The sequence below is a fragment of the Eleginops maclovinus genome, chromosome 15 (assembly GCF_036324505.1).
Source record: "Eleginops maclovinus isolate JMC-PN-2008 ecotype Puerto Natales chromosome 15, JC_Emac_rtc_rv5, whole genome shotgun sequence".
In the NCBI taxonomy this organism is placed as follows: domain Eukaryota; kingdom Metazoa; phylum Chordata; class Actinopteri; order Perciformes; family Eleginopidae; genus Eleginops; species Eleginops maclovinus.
The window spans coordinates 18,736,396-18,758,849 of NC_086363.1; the positions used below are offsets into that span (position 1 = coordinate 18,736,396).

General features: G+C 38.9%; 1 protein-coding gene across 1 annotated transcript in view; it reads right to left on the reverse strand.

Moving 5' to 3' along the window:
* Positions 1-22,454, reverse strand: part of lrfn2b (leucine rich repeat and fibronectin type III domain containing 2b) — a 152,692-nt gene that overhangs the window by 90,205 nt on the left and 40,033 nt on the right. The window contains exon 2 of the mRNA XM_063901532.1: positions 11,909-11,973. The gene's annotated coding sequence lies outside the window, so the exon portion shown is untranslated. The remainder of the gene's footprint in view (positions 1-11,908; positions 11,974-22,454) is intronic.

Genomic DNA, 22,454 nt, shown 5'->3' on the forward strand with positions numbered 1-22,454 from the left:
GGCAAATCATTTATATAGAGGTTGAATACAATTGGTGAGCTCTCTGGCTATGAGAGTTACGTTATTGTCAGACAGACCAGTGACAATATTGAAGATTTTTTGTCACCCTTTCTGGTTTGTTACTGAAAATCAGGTCAATTTGGGTTTTTGAGGATGTGGTTATTCTAGTAGGCCCTTTAATTAATTGTGTGAGATCAAATTTATTTGATAGCCGTTCTAATGTCTTATTACTTGCTTTGTCCTCCCAATTAACATTGAAGTCACCCATTAATACTATTGGCAGGAATTTTGATTATGGCATATTTTGATCAGTGTTGTGTACTTTCAATTACTGCCTCATGAGAACAATTTCAGTGTTTATGACACATTGTTACAGCAAACTACTTCATGGTTTCATTGACATATGAACCTGTGATAATGCTGAAAGATCAACAAACCATCTAAACAAAACACAATCAGCTGCATATAGACATATCCGATTTCAATCTTATCAATTTACCAAGTGTCATGTCAAACAATTTTGGATTTCTTAAACTTGGCTGCAGTGAGTGCAAGCAAAGCAAACCCGTTAAACAACAAGATTTGTGAGTCTTATCTACAGCTGCTCTGGAGAAGAAGTCAGGGTTTGGCCTGCAATTAATAACTTGGACAGTGTTGTTTATTCAGTTAAATTTGCAGCGGCAGAAAGAGACTGGAAGCGCCGGTGATGCTTATGAAGATGTATGGGTACGTTTCCTCCGGGATACACCTGCTCAAGCAGCACAATCTCCTTTAAGCAATGATTCTGCAACATCTTGTTTTTCTCCTTCGGCTGCTGCATCTTAATCACTGTCACTGAAGTATGGACCAACGCTAAAACATTTTAATAACCTCGCAATTAAAAAATAAGCATATCTATTTTGTTATCTGTACAACAGTTTAGAGTATAGGATTCAACGTCTGCATCTTAAACAACCATCAGGACCTTTGGAGAGAGGCCAGTGTTATTCTCATGGCATTATTCAGCATAAATGTCATTTAGAAAAGCTCTCAGCAGTTAGCAAGATACAAAATCTTAACCATGACGTACATTAAGATTTGTTCATTTATTATCACAGATATATTACGACCACACCCTGCAGGTTCTCTGTTGTATTTCATTACTTAAGACTTAATGTTTTACAAAATAGGCACACATTTCGTCAGGTTTAAGGACCAATAATCAAGTACGAAAAATTGAATATATTCTAGAATTGAGCGTATGAATCAAGAGAGAGAAGAGCAGGCCAGTGCTCTGTAAAATAATAAAATAAGGTTTTAAAAATACTTGAAGAAAGTTGGTTTACATTGGAAGCTGAATTATTTTCACTGCTGTGCATGACTTCAGTTTTTATTAGTCACTTGATTAAAGGAAATATGATGCAAAGAACTTGAAATATACAGAAATAAAGGATCTGTAGAGTGTAAAAGTCATAATTTTGAGTCCCATAGTAGCAATGTTTAATGACCCCCCTCAGGGGTTAGGGTTAGGGTTAGGGTTAGCTGTTAGATGCTGGAATCAGTTAACTCAAAAAAATGATCCCCTCTGAATCTGACCCTCATGACATGACAGGCGGAGGTCCAACCTGGAAATCTGTGACAATGTGTTTTCTGATCATTTGCCTTTGATGTTTGAAGCTGCCTTTTCCCGCGCTGCAGTTAAATCTGGCGCTCCTGCTCGGACTTGTTGGATTTTTAACCCTGTCACTGCAGGTCAGTTCTCGTCTGCTTTTAACCAGCTGTGTATCCCTTCGGGTTTAACATCTGCAAACACGGAGGAGCTCAGTTCTTGGTTTCACTCCTCCTGCCGAACCATACTGGACTCTGTGGCTCCATTTAAAAACTGTGCAGCCCAAAGGTGTTGTCCCCCAAAGTTTTAAACATGCTGTGGTGCAACCCCTGCTTAAGAAACCTGGTCTTGACCCTGGTGTGCTAGCCAATTTTAGACCCATCTCCAAGCTGCCTTTTCTTTCAAAAATCCTGGAAAAAGTTGTTTATACTCAATTAAAATCATTTCTGGATGAGCATGATTTCCTGGAGGTCTTCCAGTCCAGTTTTAAAACACTACATAGCACAGAGTCAGCCTTATTAAGAGTTTTAAATGACATCCTCCTGGCAAATGACTCTGGAGACTATGCGATTCTTGTCCTCCTGGACTTTTGATACCATGGACTACAACATCTTAGTGCCTCGGTTGCAGCACCTAGTGGGCATTTCTGGTACCGCCCTGGACTGGTTCAAGTCCTATCAGGCAGACAGAACCATGTGCGTAAGCCTTGGTGGTTCTGAGTCCCGCACTGCTCCGCTGTCATATGGGGTTCCACAGGGTTCAGTTTTAGGGCCACTGCTTTTCTCATTGTACCTGCTGCCCCTGGGTTCAATCCTGAGACAGCATGGTATCTCTTTTCATTGTTACGCTGATGACAGCCAGATCTATGTGCCACTGAAGAAGAAGAATGCTTTCTCTCTGAAACCACTTTTGTTATGTCTTGAAGACAGTAAAGCCTGGATGTCCATGAACTTCTTAAAATTTAATGAAAACAAAACAGAAGTGATGGTGTTCAGTCCCAGTGGCTCTTGTGAACCCCCTCCTGTTGACTTGGGCCCCTTGGAGCACTACAGGAAGCCAACAGTCACAAACTTGGGTTTTAAGATGGACAGTGATTTTAAACTAGACCGGCAAATTGGTGCAATAGTGAAGTCCAGCTTTTTTTTTCTTAGGGAGCTGGCAAAGGTGAAGCCCTTCCTTGCACATAAGCACGTTGAAACAGTAATCCACGCCTTTATTACATCTCGGCTGGATTACTGTAATGCACTTTATCTTGGAGTCAGCCAGTCCTCCCTCATACGTCTCCAGTTAGTCCAAAATGCTGCCGCTCGCCTCCTAACTGGATCACGTAAAAGGGAGCACATTACTCCCATTTTAGCCTCCCTCCACTGGCTGCCTGTGCATTTTAGAGTCCATTTTAAGATTATTTTATTTGTTTTTAAATCTTTAAATGGTCTCGCCCCGTCTTACATCTCTGAGCTGCTCCATCCTTACACTCCTGCCCGGTGCCTCAGGTCAGCTGATCAGCTGCTCCTGGAGGTACCAAGGCCTAAACGGAAGCTCAGAGGGGATAGAGCCTTTTCCGCTGCGGGTCCTAATCTGTGGAATGACCTCCCATTGCACATTAGACAAGCCCCTTCACTGCCCATTTTTAAAACTTGTCTTAAAACCCATTTCTATTCCTTGGATTTTAACCCAGCATGAGACTATGTTTCTGTATTTGTTTCATTGGTCTTGTTGTATTGATTTTTTATTGATTTTTTTTTATACTGTTTTTGTGTTTTGTGCTACGTGTTTTTATCCATGTGCAGCACTTTGTTTCAGCTGCGGCTGTTTTTAAAGGGCTTTATAAATAAAGTTGAATATGTTCGCTTTTTAAAATAATCAAAAACTTCTTAATAATTGAAATGAGTAGAAGACAGATGAATGAGTTACGAGTGAGCTACATTTTTAGTGAAGAGTAGTGGGCATATTTGCTCGGCCACATTTAAAACAGAAGGTTTTTTCAGGAAATGATTCACTCATGAAGAATTAAATCTATGGGAATCTACTGTGTCAAGCTTTACTTTAATACATAATGGTCTTGTGTAACCTTGTATAAATACATATATTAAATATGCTCTTTTTAGTGACCATATGGCCTACCTTGCTTAGGCTTACAGTTAATGACAGTCAGCTTGGAGCATATGTATTGTGATTGACTAATATGAGCATTTTAATGCTTGGCAAGCTTGTTAGCAGTTAACTCACCAAACATAGTCGTTTGATATCCAGCCATGCAAGTATTTATCATATCACTAGGTCATTAGCACCATTAGCGCTAGCTAATTTGAGAGGCCAGAATGCTGCCAGCTCCAATTTTATTGCATTTAAAGTGGATTCTTTGGTCCTGTTGCCATCTTAGTTGTAATTTTTAACTCTGCATTCTTAAATGTTGTTGATTAGCAAAGCACTGCTGGAGCCTCACCAGCAGAGACATCAGGGATGGTTCAAGGCTGCTCAACCTTGACAATTTCTCTACCTCAGAGTTCTTTCTAAACATCAAAACTGTGCTGAGTCGTTCAAGTCAGTCTGACTCAAACTGAACATTAGGAAAACCTGCCTACTACAACACAAAGACTCAAAAGATACCAAATGACTTGACATGTAGGATTTGAAGTAAAGGAAATGTGGGAAGGATTGTTAATTGCTTTCAAACACCAAGAAGTGTCAGGCTAATAGAGGATGAAAAGAATCATTCAAATTGATGCACCACCATTGTTGCCCTCATCCTTCCCATGCCTATTAAGCTAACACACTTTATTCAGATATTCACCCCCAACTCCCTCTTATTCTTTTGCTGCTTTAAAAAAAAAAAAATGCTTGAAGATAGGCTACGTGTGTAGTGTAGCATTTTTGTCCAAACTAAGCCAGAAGTGCAGCAAAGGCACAGGCCTATCGGTGAGTGCATGCAAATATCCTGTAAATTATTAAAGAGTTCTTGTGTGAAAAATAATGCCTTAGTAATCAGAATCCTTCGGACATCAGAAGAATTATGTTTTTTTAAGCCCTCATTGGTGCCTTACATCAAAGAGTGAAATCAAAGGTGCTGACTTACAGACTGTTCACAGCATCTTTTATGTGCGAGCTGCGACTGGAGGCAGGTACAGTATGCAGCATGGGAAAAACTGGTTATATCAGCACACAGTTTGAGGAGAAGACACCTCCACGGCAGTATGGAAGGCCTTCACATCTCTCTGCAGCACCATCAGACCGGACGCTCATCACAAGACTCCTTGTTCCCTGTTATGCTAAACACATTACTTTCCTCTCAGGAATATGAACGGCAAACAAATGCATTAGCCGCCCTTGAACGGTCTCCCCACTGTTCACAGTCTTTGAACATTGTAGTACTGCCAGTGCTAATCATCAGTGTAAAGCCAGAATGGGAGCACATTATCTGCACAGCAACAGCAACAAGAAACACAAAAGAAATCTGAAAGATGCACAAAGCCTTTCTTTTTCTTAAGAGAGCTGCCTGGTTACAGACCTCTGGTCTCCCACCGACACTTCCTTATTAATAATTCTGCCGTTGTGCTGATTAAACAGCTGCGTCTCCAGTCGAAAAGAAACAGAGCCTTGTAGGTGGGATAACGAAAGGCGACATAATCCTTCTGTACCAGAGCCTGAAACATGGTGCCAAAATAGCCACAAATACAGCAAAGGTTGTGGACCAAATTGTATAGCAGACGCATAGGAGTCAAAAGCAGCATCTGTTTCAGGACATTGAGGTCTATCTTATCTTAATGTTTTTTAAAATATGTATTTACAGTTAACTGCTGCAAGAAACCACCAATTCTACAGAGCACTGAAAATTAAGTTGCTGCTCTCAATCACTTGCAATTGGTTAGAGCACACAGAAATGGGCTTGAACATATTGAAGAAGGAATACTCAGGTAAAAAAATAAATACAAAATCACGCTGTTTATCACCTAGTATTGCGCTTCAGTATACCATGATGGTTTTAAAAACTGTAGAAGTGTATAGCATTTATGATGTCTCCATAGGGTGCTAAACGTGCTGTAACTTCTGTACAAGCATTAGCAAACTGCCTCAGTAGTTAGCAAGGTACAAAATCCTAACCACGACGTAAACTAAGGGATGTTTTCAGTAAAAGTTTCACTTATTATCACAGGTGTTATACGACCACACCATGCATGTTCTCCTGTTGTATTTCATTACTTATGACATAATGTTTTACAAAATAGGCACTCGGTTTAAACTATCAGTTATTACCATTCAAAATCTAATATATTCAAGAATTTAGTGTATGAATCAAGAGTGAGAAGAGCAGGCCAGTGCTCTGTAAAATAATAAAATAAGACCATTGAACCACTGAAATGTGGTACATTATAAATAAGCATTTGTATCCACTGTCACTTGTCAATTAACCTCTACAATAACGTCTAAAGTAGGTAATACAGACTGTTGGGGTTTGTATGCGATTATAGGTCTCGCAGTGAGGCTTACCATTTTGGACTAACGTACTTAACAAAACTCACATTCAATGTAGCACACTTTTATACTGTAGTTTCCCTGTGGGTTTACTGCTTCAAAGCCCTGCTTCAAATCTTAAAATGTTTACTGCCCGCGCACAATAACCAGGAAGAGTATTATCTTGTGGCAGAGATCCCACCAATTCTGTCTTCTGCCCACCTATTGTATAATATAAAACTGTCGTTAAGGTGAACATTTTATAATGTTTTCTCCATAGAGGCATGTATTGAAATACAGAATGTTTAATACGCCGGTAAATCAGCATGAGTATCCTTTTGGCCCTGTCATTATTCTACACAGCACGCGTTGAAAACCATCAAATGTACAACTTGCTAGAGTAATTGAATCATTAGTATTGATCAATAATCTTATTACCACCCTCTCTCCTTCTACTTGATATATGGTGGTCATTTTGCAATGTAAGGCAGTAAACCAGCAGTACAGTGCAATGTAACAATGAGAGTGTTTGGCTTCATGCAGCCTCCTGACGTGCATGCTGTGCTGTGGGATTGTGGGTCGGCTGCAACAGAAATTGGTTCATCTTAAAGATACAGTAGCAAGGTATCTGTTTTCTTCATGAATACATACAGAGAAACGGATACAGCTAATCGCGATTAGCACGCTTATACTGATGTAGCACAGTTTAGCCTCATCTTGAGCTAGCTAATGCTATTTGTACAATAATGTATGCTGCATGTGTGCGGGCTATGTGTAAGCCTAATGTTTAGCTTCAGTTAAACTACTTCTAAAGCCACATGTAGCCCTGCTAAGCTAATACTACCTAGACTGTTGTAGGCTACAAAGTTATTGCAGGACATTATACACCTGTCTTTCCTTTCTTTTCTGTGTTACAGAATCACACCTTACAGACCTTACACACCTATCTATATCTGTATCAGCAAGTACAATCACTTCAGTACTCTGTGTTGTGGGTGTGAAGACTCAATAAATGACGACTCAATAACATTTCTCTGAATGCCGTTTTCCCCCTTTGTGTTCTGATCGGACATTCTGTAGAGGTTGCCACCGGAAACAAAGTATCAGCATCACTCCTCCAAACAATTATTTTCACTAATTGTAAAATGTTGACTTCTTAGTGCTTTAGAATCTCCAAATTCCCAAGAACACTAGTACAGCACCTGTAGTGCTAATTTAAAAGTCCAAAAAAATGATATCACGTCTAGAATGTACTCAAATAAATGGAGAGGAATAATAAGTTGTGATTCGGCTTTTAGCACATTTGAAATATTTCAGCTCAAAGAACACTGATTCACAGATGTCTCTTTCCCAATTTTAGCGAAAAGTGTAGTACCACCGTTTGGCCACTGTGAACATTTGTTTCATTGCCTGGCTCACTTCCTGGGTGCTGGGTTTACCCACCTTAAGGGGAGGGGAAGTAGCTATACAGGAAATGTGCTTTAAATTAGACACTCTGTCAGTGACTCCCCCCACTGCCACAGTGCCGGAGAGACTATTCACGGTGATGCTAGCTGGCTCCGAGTCTAAACACCTGATAGCAAAGACACAAACGCTAGGCTCAATAAGAGCAATGAAACAAGTTAGGAGCTTTCTTTCCAAACTATAAAATACACATGGAATACTTTATGTTTTAAAGTGACAAAACAAGCTTTCCATTGATGTTAGAACAGTAGAAAGTCTTCACATCTTCCCTTGAGAATGAAAAACCCTTCTGTTTCCACTGCACTTTGGCCAATAAACCTAACTTAAATTGTAGGACTTCATAGATTTAGGTCAATGAGCCCAATGCACCGGCACTTACAAAAGTAGGCTTATTTAAAATGATGTTATTGTTATTGATGGTTTTCTTGTTGTTCTAAGTTTGTCTCTTTGGATAAAAGCGTCGGCTGAGTGAGAAGCAATGTAATATTGACTTAGGCTGGAATCCTACTTTTTTATGTAGTCCTCTAAAAGTAATAATCTGCAGCTTTTAAGATAACAAAATGCTTTATGCTGCTCTCAGAATCCTCTGTTGTGTTTACAGAGACCAGAACATCTACATTTACTTTTAATGTGTATTGTTAGAGAATGGTGCTGTCAGAAGGTGTTCTCAAAAACAACAACATTTCAATTTCAAGGATCGAGATTGGTCATCAACTGCACATCAAGTGTTTTTCCAAGAATATTTGATGTACCATTAAAAAACCAGCCTGGCCTGTTAATAGCATGAAAGAGATTGAGGGGGGTTCGGATTTACTGCTCACTTACTCAACATTTGGCTAAGATCAGCTGCACTTATAATACAGTTCTTCAGTACAATAGCAGAGTGTTGCTAACATAGGCTTGTAACAAGGGGGGGGGGGGGGGGGGGGGGTGCATGTTAGTTGGAAATACAGTGGAGGAAATAAGTATTTGATCCCCTGCCAATTTAGTTTACCCACTTAGAAAGACATGAACAGTTTGACATTTTGATGGGTTTACTTTAACAGTGAGAGACAGAATACAATAATCCAGAAATGTTATTTAAAAAAGATATAAGTTAATATGCATTTAATTGGGGGAAATAAGTATTTGATCCCCTTGCAAAACATGACTTAGGGGAAAGGAGGTTATCAGCCAATATTGTACGATACATGGCCCCCTCCATCCTCCCCTCGATGCAGTGAATCGCCCTGTCCCCTTAGCAGAGAAACACCCACCCCCCCCAAAGCATCATGTTTCCACCTCCATGCTTGGCGCTGGAGATGGTGTTCTTGGGGTCATAGGCAGCATTTCTCTTCCTCCAAACACGACGTGGAGTTGATGCCAAATATCTTGATTCTGGTCTCATCTGACCACATCACCTTCTCATGAGCCTTCTCTGGATCATTCAGAGGATCACTGGCAGACTTCAGACGGCCTGTACATGTGCCTTCTTGAGCAGGGGCGCCGCAGGATTTTAATCCATTGCGGCACAGTGTGTTACCAATAGTTTTCTTGGTGACTGTGGTCCCAGCTGCCTTCAGATCATTAACGAGTCCCTCCTGTGTAGTTCTTGGCTGACCCCTCACCTTTCTCATGATCATTGATGCCCCAAGAGGCTAGATCTTAGATGGTGGAGCCCCAGATAGAGGGCGATTGATGGTCATTTTGTGCTTCTTCCATTTTCTAATTATCAAACCAGTTGTCTCTTTCTCACCAAGCTGCGTGCTGGTGGTCTTGTCTTCTATTCCAGCCTTGTGCCGGTCTACAGTCTGGTCCCTGATGTCCTTAGACATTATTTCCACCATGATCATAAGACCTGTCTCTGGTCTTGCCCTTGGTGGAGAAGTTGTAATCGAATTTATTAACTGTGGACAGGTGTCTTTTATCCAGGTAAAGAGTTGATATCAGGTGTACTTTCTTAAAGCGAGAGGAATTATTTAACCGGTCCGTGGGAGCCAGAATTCTTGTTGGTAGCAAGGGGATCAAATACTTTCCCACAATCAAATGCAAATCAATTTGTGTGTGTGTGTGTGTGTGTGTGTGTGTGTGTGTGTGTGTGTGTGTGTGTTTTTGATATTCTGTCTCTCACTGTTAAAATAAACCTACCATAAAAATGACAGACTGTTCATTTCTTTGTAAGTGGGTAAACTAACTAAATTGGCAGGAGATCAAATACTTATTTCTTTCACTGTGTATAGGAGATGTGGAAGGATTCAGTTTTGCCTGTATGGATGCATTTTCTGTTTGTTAGTGAGTGTTGTAACGTGTGTAAATGAAAAAAAGTGCTTCTGAATGAAATAAGAAACTATTCATTTAAAATAAAGCAACAAATACATTCTAAATTACACTTTCAGTGATTGAGAAAGGTTGCCGTTTTCCATCTAAGTTAGATTTCCAATCTCTACTTTAGCTGTAGATGGTGGGGGGTGCTGGGACGGCACGACCCATTGATCCCTCTATGAATACAATCAACACCCCATGACACTTGGCCAAGAAGAGCTTTGTGATAGAGTGTATAAATAATGTATTGATAACTTGTGGAGCGCCACAGGATGTATTCTGGGGGCTTGGCTGACACACTGACAGCTCAGCGGATCCTCCTCCACTTGTCTCTGAAAGCTGTCAGATGAAGAGGGAACCTGCACCGCAGCTCTTCCGAGAGGATAAACAACACAAAGCAGCTCAATGAGTCCTGATGGAGTTCTGGCTATCATCCAAATATCCCTGTCACAAATATAAATGTCCTGTTCCTCTGCTCTGCGTCCCTTTCCTCATGGTACAAGATAAGATTAGATGGTCCTTTATTCATAGATAACTATATCTGTGACTGTTAAAATATGACACAATAATAGCCTGCTGTTAAGTTCAAGGAAGAGGAATTTAATAGTTAATACAATCTGAATAATAAAATAGGGTAATGCAGTTCAAATGTTTGACATGCTAAATGTTTAAAATGCTAAGAAGACTGTTCGCATTACTATTTAAAAAGGATGAAGTGTTGAACTGTGAACTACTACATTGTCTTGTTCCATGACACTGAGATTGACTGCTTTTGTCTCACATAGCTGCGTATTAGCATTATTTATTGTTTTAAAAGCCAAGTTGTTGTCGATGAATCACAATTTTTCATCCGGTTGTTATTATTCCTTAGCATGTCAAACGTTTTTTTTAAAATGTTTCTGTGTCATTTTGACTTAGCTGGAGTTAAGTTTTGTCAAGTTTAGTTCCGTGTGTGTTAGCGGCTGCGCGTTTAAGCTACGGTGGTACCCGATTGATAGCATAAACAAACCATGGCCGAGCCAAGTGCTAGTTGTGTCAATTCAAGCCTCATTTAAACATATTATTGTGTAATATTTAAATTAATATATCTTATTAAATGCACTTGAAATTACTTTTTTGATAGGTTAATGTTGTTTAAGCTATCTTATTGTGAGTAATATTGAATAAGTAGGCGCTTCCCATGTGTTACAAAAGGGTTGTTACTCTCTACAAAAGGAAGCTTTTCATGTTTTTGCTAATTGCTGTATTTTTGTAAAATGCATTGATTTAGGTAAAGTTCTTTCTGAGGGAATATCGCTTTTACTCTCGTGATCATTTCCCCCCATATCAGTCATTTTCTGATTTTTCTGAAATCTCATTAAAGATTTTGGGGAATTCAAATTGTGAGTTATGTATTATTTTACATGTTTTTATAGCAACACATGCTGGAACTGTCAAGTGGGAGGAGAAGAAGAAGTGAGATTTTTCTTTAAGCTTCCTCACCCAAACTCGGAAAATGTCCAGTCACCAGAAAACCGTAAAACAAGCGCAGCCGATTGCATTAAGTTTTGTTTGCTGTGGTTAGGCTGACGTGACCTCAATCCGCCGCCTCGCCGGCTGCCGACTTAGATCATGGTCGTCGGTCTGTAAGAGCCTCTCCTTCATCAGGTCCGGCTTAAGCCTCATACACACTGCCCATCACTGGCGTGGATTAGACGGCTATTGCCTGCACACGTCTGAAGCGCTCTGCTCTCACTGAGTCATGAAGCTCTTCACAGACCCAACACATCACCTGGAAAGCCTTGAGTCCAGAGTTTTGGTACAACTCATCCTCCTTAAAACATAAGCCCTCAAATCCAGCACTCCAGGGTTTATCTCATAAGTCCTAAGCGAAAAAACGTGGAAGTATTGAAGTGTTAACAGAATTAAAAGCACTTTGAAGTTCTGCAACATGCAAACCCAAATCTCATCCAGGAAAGTAATGATCAACCTAGAATATTCCGACTTCTACTTAAGCACTTTTGATTTGTGCTCTCATAATGATGAGCAGGTTAGTATTGAAATTCATGTAACTTTTTTTCTAAAACGTTTTGCCAACAACAGCTGTTACAACTTTTCCCTTACCTGTTAACAGGGGAGATGTGATTGCATGGACACAGCTTTACAACAGAAACAGAATCCAAGGCCATCTGTGAAAACAAAGAAAACATGAAGATCAGCACTTAAATAAGTCCAGTTTCACCTAAAAAGCTTCATTTTGTGAAGAATGTGTGTGTTCTTTGTACCCATTGTAGACAATTGTAGTTTTGAACACCTCAAAAGGGTTTGAAAACAGTTTTTCACTCCTTTAAAAAATGTGTTGTCAGTATTTGTAAAATATATTTAATGCAAAAAAAGTATTACTGTATGTCGAAATAATCTTTGCAAGACTAAGTCTTCATTAATATATAGATGGAATATCAGTTGGTTCGTTGTGTGTTTCAGTGTCAATCTTTTTTTTTAATTGCTTCCAATGAACATGCCATCCAACAGCCTTGAGACAAAAGGGCTGCACCCAGATTCTTTTTTATGAGCACTTCTGCTTTTTTGGGTGTCAGCTCAGAGCAACTAAAAAAAAGAAAAGCTTATCTTGGGGAAGTAACGGTAAAAAAACAGTTGGAAAGCTTTTTTTTGGGTGTTGTTTTCCTCATCATAAAACTAAAAGGACATTTGTTTGAGCAGATTGGTGGTGGAACCTGATTATTGGCTGAGGGTGAGCGTCATACTTTTATCTCCATAAGTTTGAGAGCAAGTGTGTTCCGATTGTTGTTCATGATAAAAAGACAATGTCACAACAAATAGCCCAACTAGATATTAAAAAGCAAGGGGGCTGTGGGGAAACACAGACTCACTTACATTTGGCTAAGCCCTTTGTTGTCAAGAAAGGTAAGCTTATTTTCTTTATTTCATTTAAGGTTTGTAGTATCAATTTACATAAGCAAATGATTATTCTTTGCATTTAAATTAATTGTCCTTGTTAATAATAAGCACGCTTCCAAAGTACTCCTTATAAGAGTTGTATGAGTGGGTTGAGTCTTGGATGTCATTGGTTGGATAATGTTTGATGTAATGTTGTCTAATTAACTTAAAATGATCATTTTTGTGCAGATATTGTTTGTTTTTTGATAGTATAATATTTCTGTTAGTAACATAATTTATTGACTTAGGCCTTGAGGAATTTGTTAGATGTAGCAAACAGTGTAGATTTCTCAGTTTAACTGTTCACTCTGTCCTGGCCAGATTGAATTAGGAAGGCAGGCTGTCTGCTCTAAATGTGACTGGAAAGAGAGGGTAGGGTGATTTTTCCTTTTGTTGGTGACAGAGCAGCTCCAGGCCTGTTGTGAAAAGGCAGATTAATCTTTCTGAGAAATAAGGTTCTTTTTTTTAAGGCTAAAAATAAAATGCTTATTTTTTCTCCAAGAAATCCCTCTCTCCAATTGTGATGTTTTATCACCTCACATTACAACAGGGGTGAAGCCAGTTTGTCATACAAAAGCTGGGATACGTTGTGAAGATATAGCTGTCATTGAAACATTGAAAAAGTCCTGGGAGAGTCTTTGATGAAACCACAAATGTGAATAAAAAGCTCTGCCCAGAAAAAAGACACTACACAGGGCCTTGATGAGCACAATATGAGAAGGAAACATGTCAAGTAAAGCATCAGTAAGAATTGAGATGTAATTGAAGTGTGATTAGTAAGCAGTAGATAAGCTGAAGTGTCTGTTTAAGAGTAATCACAGATAGCCGTTGAACTCTGGTAATCAGTATGAGACAACAGCAGTTAAAATGTCAGCTGATGTGTACGCTCTCAGTAATTCAACAGCGAGTCAAAGCTCAACAAATGAGCAGCTCTGAAAACCTATTTACACCACAAACATTAATTGGTTTTATATAACGCAGACAAACTGCATGGTTTGATAGTATGTGGGTGTAATTTGAGTTGTAACAATACTGTCATAGATTAATCTAACTAATTAATTAGCTACAAAATGTTCCAAAAGATAAAACATCATTAGAAAGTGTCAGGTAGTTGATATTTTTGGGAGTTTATTATATTAACGAAAACTAGAACAAAATAAATTGTCAACAAACTTTATTTTTCCATGACTGAAACCAGACTATGAGGAGCACTGTGACCATATCTAATGACAAAAAACTATTAAAATTAAATGAAATCTATCAAAACGTGTTCCCCTTCCTTTTTGTGTCTCTCTTACTCTCTCTCAAACAAATAACCCACAACCACTTGTGGCAATTTTGCTTGAAAATGTAACCATTTTAAACAATATACAACATTTATTTTACAGTATATCAAATGACTTATCAATCAATGTTTAAGAAGAAAGAGATGTCCCATTGGTTAAGGCTACAGAGTAGATTGAATGGTGATAAGGTGGCTTTGAATCCTTGAACTGTCTGGGTAAACAGACAAGGTAATCATGCAGTAAACACGCAATGATACACTCTGAATGTGAAGCAGTGTCTTTTAAAGAGACGTATGCTTTTTATAGAGGGAGATTTTCTCAATATTATAATGTCTGAACAGATAAATCATCTGTGTGTGTATATGTTTAATCTGTAAATACAAGAAACCTTCCACAAATGCATAAAAGATTTGTCAACCCACAAAAATGATTGTTCAACACAAAAATAATCTGCAAATATGCAAATTCCACTTATAAAAAGACAATCTGTTGTTTGCAGCAGCAGGCTAACACTTCAACTGGTATATCCATGGCTTGTTAATGATATATATTTGAATGCATTATATCTTTTTACTACTTTCACCTTTAACATTATAAATGTTTACTTTGACAATTGACGTTAGCCTTATTGATGAAGTGTTTGTCACAGATGTGCACGTATGACACTTGTCCAGCTCTCTGTAGATATCCTGATGCTACACAAAGAAAGTTGTAACTTTGGATCTCTGTTTGTTTTGTTTGACATGCGAACCACAACACAACAGCTTTTAGGAATTATAATCGTTTCTGCTTGGCGCTGATTCTTTGTTTTCATCAGAAAGTGGGCGGGCCGTCATTTCGCCAGGCAGTGACCAAGCTCTGATCTCATAAATACCGCTGCTAAGGCAATTTGAAAAGAAAATACCATGGAATACTTCAATAGTTTTGTGTTTGTGGACTTTAAAGTCTTAAAGGAAACAAAAACAAAAAACACAGAGGTTTCAAACAAAGAGATATGGACGTAGAGAAATCAGCAGAAGAAGACAGACAGGAAGTAACTGAAGGGAACAGCAGAAGGAGACAAATGCGAACAAGGTACATGTATGGGCTCTGGCAGTGTTCCAGCAGTTTCAGCGGTTGCTACACAGTAATAGCTACAAACATTTTATTATTTTTATTAAAGGTCCCCTTTTATGCAAAATGCACTTGTTAACGTCTTTACATATACAGCTCCAGAAAAAATGAAGAGACCACTCCAAATGTTTCTTAAATCTGAATCTCTACATGTATATCAGCCATTCCAGTGTCTGTTGAATTCCAACACAGATAAATGTTGACAGTAGTTTATAGAGTACAATAATAATAATTTTAAAAATCATTTAACTCAAAAACACACCTATACATAATAAAACAGGAACAACTGGTCTCTTATTTTTTTCCAGAGCTGTATGTATCTCCACTGTGTGTTAAAAGAGTCAAAAGGTTTCAGCAAAAAAGGCTCTCTCTCTTTCCCTCCTTATCCAAGTATGTGAAAGACGCTCAACAAATGGGTTTCGGGTTCATACGTGACGTACAATTATTCTCTGACGTCATTTGTGGGTTGTATGACATTAGCAACAACTAACCACGGTAAGCCCCACAGACGGAAACCTCGAGCTGCATGTGCAAAGTTCAACTTCAGGGTCGGATTCAGGATCATAAATGAACCATTGAACTAATGAGTTTCTACCAGAGGACATGTGAAACGAGAGAGCCAGAAACACGTCCGCAAAGGGGCGTGGCCAGCAGCAGCTCATTTGCATTTAAAGCTAGCCTACAGACACAGAATCTGGCTGAAAGAGGGGTTTATGGCATGCTAACATTCATGATTTTGAGCAAAAAACGTTGGAGACACGTTTTGTAGAGACCTATAATATGCTGTTGAATACAGTTTAATACCTGACCTTTAAATCATATTGTCTGTCAAATATATGGTTTATTTACTAAGTAGCCATGTAATTAGCCCAACACAGTGTGGGGTTATCTTCATTATTGTGGTAGTCATGAACAAATCTAAGCATTTCCTCCGTTCTTCATCTTATATTCTTGTACCAAATAAATATCCATAAACATACAGAACAGCACAAACGTCAGCTTGTACTTGTATCCAGTGGATATTGAAGTATAAAAGATCTACCAGCGACACAGATAGAAGGCTTCCCAGACAGCTATCCTGTGTGTGTGCTCTGTCTCTCAGCGTCTATATATAGGTCTTCAGCGGGGAAATGAACAAACATCAGCGTGATGCTGATGGGGCCATGCTCCATCACTCAGGTGGGTTCACACCGCTGCCACAGGGACGGCATCTTCACCCTACCTGTCAGCATCAGGCAATTTTAAATATAAGTAAACATCATTTTAGAATGTGCGTCACAGGAAGAGAAAAACATGTCAGTTTGCTGCCCTATTGAATACATACTTTACGGCCTGGTAATCATTAAGTAAGATTACATGAGTGAACAAATCATGCCAACATGTGCAGTCACAATAGTGACTCACCTGCTGAAGCTTTAAACTGCCTCTCGGTATATCAGAAAAAAACAATTTGTTGTCAACTAGGAAAGGAGTTTTCAATTCCCCAAATCAAGCCTCAAATTGACTACATCTTGGCCATCGAAAAGATGATGACCAAACTGTCATCACTGTTGGACGACACGTCCCACCCCCTACAAAGTGAGTTCAGCAGAGCCAGCATTGCTTTGAGTTAGCTGACCCAACAAAACTCAAACTCCTGATAAGAGAGAACGGACATGCTGTGCATGCTCACATACATAGCAACGCTTGGAGCGTCATTTGACTCATGGACCACCTGAAAGCAATCGATCGCCTAAGACAACCTTTTACTTCAAACAAGAAAGGAATATTGGAAGAAATGCACTTATTGTGTAATTTCATGACACATTAAATACATCTATATTAATTAACCACTCCATGCAATCTGCGCCTCCCGTTTATTTCTAATTTGACAACAGCTCATTCTTAAACGCCACGATCATGCAAAATCTACTTTTTCATGTCTTTTAAACATAGATGTTTGTCCCCTCTGTGTTAAGAGATTCGGAAAGTTACCATAAAAAATATTCTCTCTCTCTTTGTCCTGATCCATATACTGTGTTGTGTAACCATAAGCCAATAACCAACCAAGGTAACACCCTACCACCTTATCACCTGAATTTCCTCCCAATCACTTCTCAGAGGGGCGTGGCCAGCCGCAGCTCGTTAAGCATTTAAAGATACAGACACAGAATCTGCTGAAACAGAGGGGCTTGTGGGATGCTACAATTATCTGTTTGGTGTTTCAGCCCATCAGAGACAGGTTCTTTAGACATCTGAGACCTGTAATATATTGCTGAAAAAGAGTGTAATAGGGGACCATTGAAGGAAATACGGACGACTCATAAAACATTTATATTGAAAGTGGTGAAATAACGGTTTTAAGGAATTATACTGAATTCCATCTGCAAAACTCCATACTGATGAATCATTTGTTGTTATGATGTTAGGCGAAAGAGAGAGAAAAGAAAAACCTAGTAATTGCATACAGTCTCTGCAGCTGTAATGGCTGTTAGAATATTAACCGCTCAGAGATCGACTGCAAAGGCCCGCTATTTCAAAGAATTCGTTAGTGAACCATAGTGTGAGTTGTTTTTTACTTGTTTGTTTGTATTGATTCATTAAATTGTTCTTGCCATTTATATATTTAAGTGTCCTCTTTCTGCTTCAATTCTTTGCTACTTTGAAGCCTTATATTTCCCAGCTATGGGACGAAATAAGCATCACAAAAAAAAAGAATAAAAAGAACATTATCACTAATCATCTGGCTTATTGAGCGCTAATGTACCTGCCGGATTCTTGCTTTTTTAATCTTATTTCTTCAGAGTTTAATGCACTTGCTGTCAATTGCTCTGGATATAAGGCCCAGCTAATTGTAAAGTAATGTAAATCGTTTTTGTGACCTACAGTAAGTGTGACTATTTTATACTTTTATACCTGTTATTCTGTCAGGGATCCACACAGCAGTTACCAGTTTAGAGAATTGCTTTCTGACACAACCTGAACGTGTGTATAGTTGTAAATCCACTTGAATTTTCATATTTTCTGCACATAAAAAATGTGTCTCTAGTTTCCAGTTACACTTTGCTTTAGGTCAGGTTTCCTATTGAGAATCCTACACCAGTGAGGGGTTAGGGCAACCTGTACTAAGCTAATATCTTACTGCTGAGTGCAACGTAGTATTTCAACTCTGAAGTTTTCCTTGCATCACAGCAGCTCCATTTACAACATCAAACCAGGACAAATATTAAGACATGATACAAGGAAAACAAACATTTATCAAAACATCACAACCACTGAACCCTCTGTCGGGCATTAGATCTGGGATTTAGCTCTGTATTTAATTTGAGGATTGACTGGTTCACAAAGGAGTGCTTCAGTTGCAGCTAATAATGAAACTAGTGCTGATAAGCGAAGTGAAGAGTAAAGATGTTGTGACTGGTTGGATTAACTGAATATGGTTGTTGGCACTTGTGATGTATTACTCTCTGTGGTAAATATCTAACTTGGGGAAAAGCACCTGGATTTTTGAAGCTTCAAACTGGAGATCCACTCAGAGCTTCACTGCCTCCTTGGCCCTTCAATTGACAAACGGCCAGCTGGGAAGAGCACATTACGTTTTAATCTGAGCGTGATGCATGCTGATCATCCCTGAAGGGCCCACATGAACTTTTGTCACCGTCAACCTCAAACAAAGCAAAGACCAGAGAAGCAATTCAGCTTTCATAGAGTTCCACAAGTCTCCACTCTCATTGACATTCTCTCATCTTAGTGTGTGTGTGTGTGTGTGTGTGTGTGTGTGTGTGTGTGTGTGTGTGTGTGTGTGTGTGTATGTGTGTTTGTCGGTGTGTGTTTGTGTGTGTCTGTGTGTGTGTCGGTGTGTGTGTGTGTTTGTGTGTGTCTGTGTGTGTGTCGGTGTGTATTATGAACGTTGCTCTGCTGTTTAACTGGTGCCAACTCCAGCCCTGAAGGCAAGCTCTCAAAATGCATTGTAAAAAGCACAATACTTCAAATATTAATATGCTGTGTTTATTACAGAGCATCCTAGAAAAGCTTTCGGGGGGAAATTGTGTTGAATTCACATTTCAGGAGACACTGAAACTAATAAGTGAGTCTATGAGAAGCACAAAGTCACACAACTTCTCAAAGATGTCTCAGAGTATGATGTTGTAGAAACATTACGTCACATTCAGTGTTGGGGGTCACCCACTACAAAGTAACACTTTACTGTAATCAGATTACATTTGTCTGTAACGCATTGATATGACGTGTTACCGTTGATAACAGCAGTACAGTTACATAGCAGGAAATGATCTTGTTACTTGCGTTATTTAAGGTCTTCAACTATCTGCATAATAGGAGGACAGAAAATAAATCAAACATCCCCTTTCTCTTGCGCTACACTCGTGAGTTCATGGATGAGGAGACGGAGCAGGAATGTCAGAGTCTTATAAAAGCACACATCGTGGAGGAAATGTTGCCCATTTCCACGGTGGTATCGCCGTCTTTCCAGAACATATTGAGCAAGATAAAGGTAACGAGTGGCGGCCTAATGCATTACTTTTGTTGACCAACACTGGTCACATTTGGCCTACGGGAGCATTTGCAGTGAGGTATCCCGCCCAAGGACACTACAACACAACATATTGGCAGCAGGAGCTGGAGATTGAACCTTGGACTCTCCGATGGCATGATGTCCATATAGCCCCTGATTGATGGCTGAAACTTGACTCTACATGAATGCTAATGGTGCTCTGTGTAAAGAAACAGCTGTTTGTGTGATAACATGTCAGTGATGCTTCTACTGCTCACGAGTAACCCAAAAAAAATGCTTTGCAACTGGGATGTCACCGTGCACAATCACCATATTGTGGTAGTATTGCTTGAATGAGAAAGGGCATGCATGCTGATCATCCCTGAAGGGCCTTTCATGAACCTTTGTCCCTGTCAGCCCCAAACAAAGCAAAGACCGGAGAACCAGTTCAGTTTTCAGAGAGATTACCAGTCTCAGTGTATTAAGGAGGGGCAGGTGTCGGGGGGGGGGGATGTTGCTAAGCTGTTTAACTAGTGCCAACTCTAGCCCTGTAGGCAAGCTCTCAAAGTGCATTATAAAAAACGAAATACTTCAAATATTAATATGCTGTGTTTATTACAGAGCGTCCCGAATATGCTTTCGGGGGGGAACGGGTTGAATTCACATTTCATGAGATACTGAGTCCTTCAAATCTATAACTGGTTGGGTAAAAAAGTGCTCCAAAAGCATACAATTCATAACAACTTATAACAGACGTCAATGCAAATGCATGCTATTGCTGTTTTTTGATCACATTTGGGATGATTGTAGTAGATAAATTAAAAACATTATACATTTAATAGGTCCACTCATTTTTAGAAATGTTATACATGTAATAAAAGTTGTAGATAATATTATTAGTAAGAGTTAGCTATTCATCTCACCCACAAATTGACTCTGAAGGCTTTAAAAGTTTCTGGAACTGTCGACGCCAGCAGTCATTTCTTCACTATGAAGAAAATTGGAAGTGATTAAAAACTTGTGCAAGTCTGCAGAAGCTGTCCCCTTCTATCAGCGGTACTCTGACTGACAGATACCTAATTGATATAATTACATCGAAGAGGAGGGAAAGTAGCAGAAATATCAGGCACTCAAACAAAGTGTAAAGATTGATATTCATTAAAAAAAAAAAGTGTTGCTGTTATATTAAATGTTATGTTTATTCTTTAACATATGTACTTGAAAATAAATTAAATATCACCACAGGAGGGAAATATGTTCACAATAAAAAGCTGCAGAATGTAGCTAGGAATTCACAAGAGAGTTGAATGGAACACATTACAATAATGACATAAGGAAGGCCAATTGTAAAACTATTAGCCATTTTATTTAAGTATTTCTTCTGAAACCCTTGTAATCCCATAAATGAACCATAAAGGTCAAATCACACATCCAATGCAGCTGCTTGAGGCAGTTGTATAATGTTTCAGGACTTTCTCTTCTTGGTCCTGGAAACTTGTATAAATGACTAACAGAAGCCTGTGTTACAAACTAGAACGTTTGAGTTTTAAAGACCAGGAAGGCAGGGACCTCAACCAGATGGTTTATTTTGAACACAATATGTACATGTGATAACTTTCTCAATAGCTTTTCTTCGACAGCAATATTTTCAAGCTTCGTTTTACAAAAGCTGATGTGTTTTTATAAAGGCAGTAGCTAAAGTGGCTAAATGATACTAAAACTCACGCCGAACGTTAGCCTCTCTTAGCTTAGCTAAGTGGACAGGAAGTCATGCGACTGATATGGTTAGTTTTTAAGCCTTAGGTTAGCTATTTAATGCTAGAAATTGGCTTTACGCTTTGCGCTGTTAATACTTGAAGATAATCCTTCTCTAGAAGAACATGTCTTTTGGGGTCAATTTAGTTGAATCAGTCAAAGTTTGTTCCTTTTTTAAGGTAAAGTTGATTTTGCATAAATGAGGTTCATTGACCATACATTTTAAAAAGAAGAGTGAAATTTGTGGTAATGATTAGGAACAAAGGTGTAACATAGATTTGGATGATTATTTATACTACATGCCAGAGATGGGAGTAAGTCACACATATGCAAGTCTCAAGCAAGTCTCAAGTCTTAACCTTCAAGTCTCAAGCAAGTCTCAAGTCATTTTTGTGAGAGTCGAGTCAAGTCAAGTCAAGTCATAGCTTAGGTCAAGCAAGTCACAAGTCAAGTCATAGAAATATAATAAGCTGGAAGACAACCATCTTAAAACTTTAAGAGACTGCAGCCTAAGTTTTATGTAGCCCTCATTTGCACAAAAGGGCTAACAAATAGAGGAAGGGGATATAAGGCTAAAGAATAATTATAAATACTCACTAGGACCAGCAGGATCAGAATTACTAGGAACGACTACAGGGCCTGGTGTACCAAACAATCATTACCAGACAGAGTACTCAACACAGTAGTTTATCTTGGGAACAGCAGCAAACCACTTCCTTTTATTTACAACCATTTTTTCAATATGTTGCAAAAGACAGTCCTTTTTTTTAATGTGTTGCAAAAGACAGAAGACAAAGAAGTGCAAGAAGGAATGAACTTGAACAAATACAACTTCTATGTCCACTACTCCTTCAAAAAGCCCTCACTCTCTCACTCTGCTGTGGATGATTAAAGCTGTAGGTATTGCTTGGAGTTCTTGAAGTCATAAACTGCGATATCATTGTTATTGGTGTCAAATGTGTCCTTAGTAGTGATGTACTCTTCAAATCTAGACAGAGGGGAGAAGTGCAAAAAAACTACTTTTAGCTCATGTTTTCATTGCATAATATTCCATTAATAAATACCA